Here is a 9,014-nt window from a genome sequence, read left to right as displayed (position 1 = left end):
ACCTAGATTAGGAGTCAAGCGATATGCGCAAGGCCGGTATCGACCGGCGCACCACCGCTTCGTGCGAGCTCGCGGCGCTCGGCAGAGCTCCTGCTCCTAGCCTTGGCCATGACCGAGGCTCCCCTCCGTCTCCTGCCTCCCTCCCACTGCACTAGAGCGCGTCAGCTTAGGCCCATGAGACTATGTGCCATACCTACGTTCCGCCCACAGCCGAGGTTAATGGGCCACACTGACAAAAAAATATTTGGTGATGCCCAGCTTACCAAATGCAGTTGTTGTCCACCTATTTAGGTGGTGCTACTAATCTGAGACATTAACATCCATCTTATCTGCGCTATTCTGCATGCCCAGCTTACTGTTCTAAAGAATGAAGTACGAGCCCAGCAAAGGGACAAGGAGATACCTAAACAAAGCAGAGGAGGCAAGATGTTTTTGAACCATTCTTGTCCTTGCAACAGCTATGTGTTTGCACCTGCAACTTGTCGTATCCTCCGTGAATATCAATTAGATCTGTGCAACATTAACGTGGTTCTGATAGTTAGAATATCTTGCATGTTTCACTAAAGATTAAATTGCTATTTGGGGAGAACAAAGCTGTAAGCAAAGCGAACCAGCGTACTGTTGTGCTTACTGGAGAAGGAGCAGAAACATCGGTCCGAAGAAAGCACTCCGCAAGTAACTCCCCGAAGGTAAAATGCCTACCACATGTATAGCTCAAGTGTTTAACAAGTAAGGAAACCTTGATCGATGAACGTACTGGACCGGGGATGACCCCCTAGAAGTGCAATGCCATCGAATCATTATATCCTGACCATGGTGTGTCGATGAAAGATTTCACCTTCACAAAGAATCAGACCAACAAAAAATGCTTGATGCAGCAACATAAACTCATCAGATCTGAATAATCGGATCTGTGAGGACATAAAACTCTCTAACTTCATGGCACCGTAAAAAATGAGAGAAAATTTATTCTCAAAAAACTGTGATGATCACTACACGATGACAAAGAATATAGAGCTCTTGAAGATTCGAGGTTCCCTCACCCCTCAGTCAGGGTGGACGACACGGTCCGGTCCGGCGGTCCGGCTCGTGGCCCGCTCGGCTCGGGCCGGCTCGGTCCTGGCCCATTGAAAAAATCGGGCGGTCTGAGCTCAGCAAACCAGCCCGACAAAGCTTTGGTCCGGTCCGGGCTTTAACCGAGCCGACCGAGCGGACCGACGAACACGAGCTGTGGCATGGCGAGAGCATGGCGGGGGCATGTCAGGACGAGGTAGGGGCGTGGCGGGGTTGTGCCCAGGGCGTTGCAGGGGCGTGTCGAGGTCGTGGCGGGCGCGTGGCGAGCGTGTGGCCAGAGCTGCGTGGCAGGCGCGTCGGCCGTGTGCTGGTCTGCGCCGCCGTCGTTCATCCGCGCGGCCACCGGCCTCTCTGACGCTGGAAAGCATGTCTAGTGGATGCACCATGCTCGGATCTATCATCTAGAAGGTAGAACTTGAAGCGGGAGGCCCTACACCGCCGTTGTACACCGGCCGTCGTGCACCGGCCGTCGTGCGAGATTCGTCGTCGCTGTTGCTGCCCGAGCTCTGCCTGGCCGCCGTGCCGTCCACCATGAGTCACAGAAGTCGCTGGACATCTCCATGATGAGCCCCGCTGCCTCCAGCACCCTCCCCGCGTCGCCATGCTCCGGCGCGTGCTCTGTGGTGAACTCCGGCCGGTCCAAACGAGCCGCTCGGTCCGGCTCGGGCTTGGTCCCTGCCGGTCCGGTCCCTGAAAACAGGACCGTGACCCTGCTCGGTCCGGTCCGGTCTGGACCGCCGACGGCCGGTCCAAAGGACGGCTCGGTCAAGGACCGGACCGGCCCGGACCGTGTCCACCCTGACCCCTCAGCGCCAAGATGGCAGCCGGAGGCGAGAGGACCTAAATTTCGCACGGCGACGTTGGTAGCGGCACGAGAAACCATAAACGTCCAAGAGCTATTGCTATGTGCGTGGAGAAACCCTAAACGTCCAAGCGCGTTTTTTGAAATAAATAAATAAATAAATAAATAAAGAGCTAATTTGAACCCATCCACGAGGTGCATTTTAGCCAACCCATGCTCTACATGATGTTGGGCCGATCCATTCACATAGCTCTCAGAAACAAACAGAAAAACGTACTACAGCCTAACATCAGACGACCTAGCCCGCACAAAAAGAGGGGAAAAAACGTAGAGACGACCTAGCCCGCACAAAAAGAGGGAAAAAAAAGTAGAGACGACCTAGCCTCGACCTCGATCACCGGCCTCGGCCTCGCCGCCTCTTATTGTCGCGGTGAAGGATCACTGAACGGAAGGATCGAAGGCGCGGCGGTTGTTGAACGTGGCGTTGGGGAGATATAGCGGAGGATCACTGAGCCGCATCGTTAAGCCTAAGAAGGAGCTCTTCTACCCTTCCACAGCCCACGCACAGCAGATCCAACAAGCAGCCGTGGCGGCCAAATCGAATGAGAAGACGACGCCATCGCCATCGCCATGGGAGGAGGAGAACGAGAGCACGTCTGCCGAGGAGGAGGAGGACTACGACTACGACGGCGTCTTGCAACTGCCCCAGCCCAACTTCACGTTCAAGACCTTCTCCCCCGCGGACGCGGCCGACGACGTCTCGACGAGGCTCGAGTTTTTCCCCTTCTATGGCGGGGGTGAGGGCAGGATCCTCTGCGTGGACGAGGATGGCAAGGCCGGGCTCTACAACGTTGACATGTCCACCGTCGAGATGATGCCCGACCTCGTCTTGCCCGAGACCGAGAGGGACCCTGTCTCCTTCTCCGTCACCCATCCTCACGTGCTCTACGTCATGGACAGGGCGGGACACAGTCTGCAGGCCCTCATCCACGGTGACCCTGACCCGCCGCCGCCGCCCTGCAAGAACAGCCGCAATTACGATTGGCACTGGCGCCAGCTCCCTCCGCCGCCCTTCGACGACGAAGACTACTACAACTTCCCCTTCGCCCAGTGCTACGCGGTGCTCCACGGCCACGGCGATGACGATGCCTCTAGGAGAGGCCGCAACGACACCATCTGTGTCTCCTTTTGCCGGCTTGCCACAAAACCGCCTACAAGCGCCGGCACCTATTGCTTCGACACGGGAACGGAGGAGTGGACCAAGGCCGGCAATTGGAGGCTGCCTTTCTGGCGCCGCGCCCTGAGGGCGAACGCACGTACAGCTCTCTTAATACTATGTCCAGAGTACAAAGCATTGCCCCCACTGAGCCCATGATATTTGCCCCCACTTCTTCCATTTTTCTTGTTATTTTCGAAGCCTAAGCAGCCCGTCGGCCAGTGCTAGGCAGCCCACATAGAGGCCTGCACGACGAGTGCGGCGTTGCAGAGGCCGAGCATCAGGTAGCTCGTTATCTGCCTCGTGGGAATATGCTTTGCGATTCACTCCTGGCAGGCTTTTTCGTGGTGTACTTCGCAATATACGACTGCGGGAATAGTACGCGCGTATGTCCTTTGCCCATTGTCTCCTGCACTTGCTCCCCACACGGCTTGACTGAATGCAGATGTTGTTTGATGCGCGTGGTGGAGCACTGGAGCGGTGACTTGACAGCTCTCAATTAATACGCCATAACTTAAATTTACCACGGAGCTGTGGCAGGCAGCAAAAGGTATCAATTTTATATTAGACCAAGCGTCTCATCCGTCGATGTCTGTTTTATATGAGACCATGCTATTCTGGGCGAGCTTTCCGACCTGTGCAATCAGCATATTTCTTTTTTTAATGACTAAATCCTCTGATTAGTGCACTGTTACGTTTTAGATTTTGAGCAAACTAACTAAGTTAATTAAGAGTGCTGCTCATCTACTATATCACTAAGCTTTCTAAGATAAAAGGCATCACAATCAATTGAGATGTTCAATTGGAATTGGGTCATCCGATTTTGAGCAAGTGAATAATCTCTCAAAGCTCTCATCTTTTATACTGTATAATATGTTTCCTAATTTTTAAGTCCTCACAACTAATTGAGGTCTTCCATTTAGAACCTGGTCACCTGATTTTGCCCCGGTCAATATTTCTAAAGGACCTCCCCGTTTAATTATTTTAATTCGTCATATTTTTTAATTTTAAAGCTCTTTTATTCGATTGAGATATTCAATTTTGAATTTGGTTTACAATTTTGATCGGGCCAACGATTTTTCAAACCTATCAATTCCAATCGGCTACAAAGACATATCAACCCCGTGCGCCGTCTTACCATCTAGAAAAAAGAAGCGCCAAAATATGATGGTACTATAGCACCAATATAGTACATGTAACCACCGACGTAGAAATTTACCCACAAAAATCACACCATGAAAGACCCACCAAAGAAACGCATTATAATAAACATAAAACACACTCCATCGTCTCCCATCCGCCAAACTAAATATTTCATCAAATCAAAATTATAAGGGATATTAGTTCTTTGGAAAGTCAAATTTCTTTAACTTTGACCAAGTTTAGAGCCAAAAATATCGACATCCACAATATTAAACCAAAAAATTATGAAAATCCATTTCATGATGAATCTAATAAAGCCAATTTGATATTATGAATTTTGATATATTTTTTTATAAATTTGATCAAATTTAAAGACGTTGAACTTTTCAAAAAAGTAATACACCTTATATTTTAAAACAAAGCGAGTATTTTTTTTAAGAATCTCAACAACACCAACGGCGCAGCAAAACGTGCCCAACCCTTTTTTTTACGTATGAAGCTCTAGACCCACTCTTTCCCAACGGATAATGATACAATTATGTGTAGGCCCCTTCTCTTTTGTTTTATGTAATTGTGCACCTATGATTTTTTTTTTAAAACTACCAAACTCACGAATTAGTGAGCAAAAAATATACTGCATTTTCCAATTCGACATTAACAAGCCCGAATATTCCCAAGGAAAAAAAATACTTTCATTCAGAGCGTTTCTCTATTTTCACATCGCTAATCTTCACGAAATTGCTACAAACCCGAAACTGTTAGTTAACAATCTATTGGTTGTAGATTCGTAATTATAGTGCCAATAACCCAGGATCTTTAAGTAATCTCCTCCCTTCATGAGAATCGAAGCCTGCAGGCCTGCATGCAAAAATTGATGGCCCATCATGTCACAAGTCCAAACCGATGGCCCACAGGCAAATGCCCAGATTGGAGGGGATGGATGCTGCTTCGCCTAGTTTCAGGTCCTATCAGCAACTTGGAGCCTATCCATCGAATACGGTGAAATACGATGGTGGCAATTAAGATACGCCTGACAACACGGCCTATATGGTATGCGTACGACCGAGGCCTTGAAACGCACGCAGGCACGAGCCACGAGCCTAGACGGAGGAGATGGGGTACCCCTAAAGAAAAGGACGGAGATGGGGTCCTAGACTGCTAGACGTGCCCTGCCGCCGCCCTGACCACGCGAGATGTGAAGCTACCTCGCCAGACTGCCCCATCGCTCCGGCAACAATCTGCGCCTCGCACGTCGGTTCTTTGGTTCTTGGATTCAGAAGATCGGTACAAGCACTACGTGTTTTTATCAATCGAGGTAAACCCTAGGGTCAATTCATCAATCATACTATTTATTTGCTTTCTGTTCTTGTTTCTTTTCCAATTTTCACATACAAAGTTAAGGAGTTTGATAAAATTTCCACTATGTGATACCACACGAACTGTCAATTAGTTTGCTTCAGGGACGAATCTATAAAATAGATCCTATGGGGCAACTCCAAATTAGTCATGTCATCTTTACAGATTAAAAATGATTAGTGCAAACTTAGTGAAGAATTTCCAAAAATCGCTGGTGTCCAGCGGCATTGCTTGAGCTCCGTGTTCGTGGGTTGATCGAGTCTAGCTTGACGTAGTAATTTATTAAAAATGAGTTAGTATGTGAGAGTAGAAAGAAATGGACGATCGTATTTTTCAGCAGTAGCCTTATTTGCTTGTACAAAATGAATTATTTGACAAAATCATTAATGAGGTGATAGCTCAAAACTTTCATGGAATGAAAGATCAATTGTTGTCCTTCATATATGTATGATTGTGGGGTAAGTGTTTGCAAATGATAGCCATAAGTTGCCCCCTCTCAACTTTCATCCTGGATCCGCCCCTGGCGCCCTCCACGTCCCAGAGCTCGGCGACGACCTCCTGTTCGGCATCAAGAACAACTACCCCAACCGCTTTTGTGTCATGGATATCTCAGGATCAGCTCCTGTGCGGCGGCACACCTGGGTGGACGTCGACCCACCACCAAACTGGAGATCGGACTCCTGGAATAGCTTAGCCTACCTCGGGGATGGCAAATTCTGCATCCAGAGAAGCTTCAACATAATGGAGGAGGACGGACATGGCAGTGGTGGCTGCGACCCCGTCGACATAGTGGTCCTGCTCATCGGCGTGGAGGTCGTACGAGAAGGAACCAAGCTTCAGATGGTCAAGCACAAGTCCAGACGCCTTATTGACTCCGACATCTACTCTGTCTTCTAAGATATAGCTAATAGTACAATACTCCTCCCACCAATCCAAAATATAAGATTTAGTAATTTTGCAGAAGTCAATTTTTTTTTGTATTTGACAAAGTTTATAGCCATATATTTTCAACCTTTATAAAGTATGAAAATACATTGCATTGCATATAATGAACATAATGATGCTGATTAGGTATTGTACATGCTGATAACTTTCAGGGTTATGAGCATGAGCATATGAAATTGGTCAAAGTCAGAGAAGTTTGGTTTAAAAAAACAACACACCTCATATTTTGAAACGGAAGGAGCATATGGAAAGGGCTTTGCTAGTATAACACGAGCTAGTGGACTACCCAAACAAACACTATTGAACTCTATTGAACACTATTGAACTCTATTGAACACTACCCAAATAAACACTATTGAACTCTATTGAACACTACCCAAATAACACGAGCTAGTGGACTACCCAAACAAACACTAAACAGCCTAGTGTGTTTGCAAATAATGTTGCAAGATATTTTTCATATAACACGAGCTAGTGGACTACCCAAACAAACACTATTGAACTCTTTTCAGTAAAAAAAGTACTATAGTGATGATGTTATGGTAAGTTTAGAAATGACTATTTGCGGCGTACAGACTTGTTTATGCTTCACAATGTCAAGAATAGACATGTTATGTGTCTATTATTATACTTCGTACATGGTTCACTGGTTTGTATTAGGGAGTGGCTGTGCTAATATTGTTCTTGTTGAACTCATGACCAGTTTTTGAGTGATTAAAATGTCCAGCAGCTTTGATGGTTTACAGAACCACAGTAACTGACTTGTATCCCATTCAGAGTAGAGTACATGAAAAAGTTCTATTCGTTTCAGTCGAGGGCGTAGATGCGTGAAGTGGCATTTCACTCCTGGAACAGCCAGCCAATTGAAACCCCCGCTTGAGTAGATGCTTCGAGTGCCAGTCTCCGTTCATGACTTTAAGATTCAGGACATGAATCCAAAACTCATCTCGGCTGTCACAAACCTGAAGTCAGACACAACGAAGTATGTCAGGTCGAAGAGAAGATGATCATGCGACTTCATGTAACAAGATTGACCGATATATGGCAGGTCAATGCACATAACAGCACTACTTTTTACCTTGGCAATTTCGTCAAGTTTCAAAGCACCCTGAATGTCTTGCTCATTTTCTTTTTTCCTTTTTGAACGAAAGGGGTTGCCCCCCCTGCCCCAATTTTATAGATTGAAGCAGAACAAAGCAGACACAAACCAGTCTTTAGACTGAGCAAGGAAATAAAACTACCCTGAATGTCTTGCTCATTTTCTTGGCTTCTGCAATCAACATTTCAACGTAGACTTTCTTTTATAGCGCGCGCACACACACTTGTCCTCAGATTTTTCATTGGAGTGTATAGTAGTTTTTATTGATTTGTATTACGCCTCTCCAATATAGTTTTTCGTATATGGTGTGGTTGTGAAGCGGTCTCTTGCTTTTTTTTTCTTTTTCCGAGTCATGCGGTCTCTTTGTCATACGATCTCTTACTTGGCAGGATGATGTTCGTGCTCCTCCTTTTCTCTTCTTGTCTTGTTTTTGTAGTTTGTAGCAGACGTTGGTTTCGTTAAAGAAGTCAGAGCGAGGGTTCTGTTTTTTATTTCTCAATAGATTTGATCAGATGGGTGGATGTGATCCAAGTATATATGCAGCTTAATTGCTCCTGCACAAACAGTATAGATTCAGTTAACCTGTGCACGTCAAACAGAACACGAAAAATCCAAATGCCTAACCTGACTAAGGATATATTGAGCATTAGGAAGAGGTATATGTATGTACAAACATAGACCTGTATTTGAAACGTCGCTAGAACACTGCAGTCAGCACCCAGTGCTGCAATTCCTCTTGTCCAGTCATCTAAATGTTCAGATTTCGACGGAATACGCCAAGCTGATGGGTACAATTTCTGCCGGATGCTCAGCAAACCGAAATGTTGAGCGAAGAAAGCAAATCGTGGAACATTATAAGTAATAATTGCTGCAGATATAACTAGACCTGAATCAATATTTGCTAGCCAGGTTTACGGATTGCAGGGTGCACTGCATGGTCGGCTGTGGACTCAGCAGTGTTTTGTTTGTTTCAGTTGAAACCCTCGCCGGTGTAGGCGCAGCAGCAGATGATCTTCCGGTGCAAGTCTCAGTTCATCATTTGAAGGTTGAGAACCTGAATCAAAAACTAAACTGGGTTTAGGGAAAATAGTGGCTGAATCCCAGCTCGGTGCATCCACACAAGAAAAAACAGGAAACATTTCGAAAAATCTGAAAGTTTGTGGAAATGATTATGAACAAATGTTATAGATGCTTACAAAGTTTGGTGATCAAATAACATCCGAGGAGTACCATACAAAAAAAATTACAAATTCCGCTCAATCAGTGCATATACATTTTGAGTAACTTTGTTTTTTTTGTACAGACCGCAGCAGTGTCTGGGGGGCCAAATGCTAAAAATGTTCTAATCTAAGTCTCCCTAAAAAAATTTCTTCAGAAAT

The sequence above is a fragment of the Triticum aestivum genome, chromosome 6A, assembly GCF_018294505.1.
Source record: "Triticum aestivum cultivar Chinese Spring chromosome 6A, IWGSC CS RefSeq v2.1, whole genome shotgun sequence".
NCBI classification, from domain to species: domain Eukaryota; kingdom Viridiplantae; phylum Streptophyta; class Magnoliopsida; order Poales; family Poaceae; genus Triticum; species Triticum aestivum.
This window is presented reverse-complemented; position numbering follows the sequence as displayed.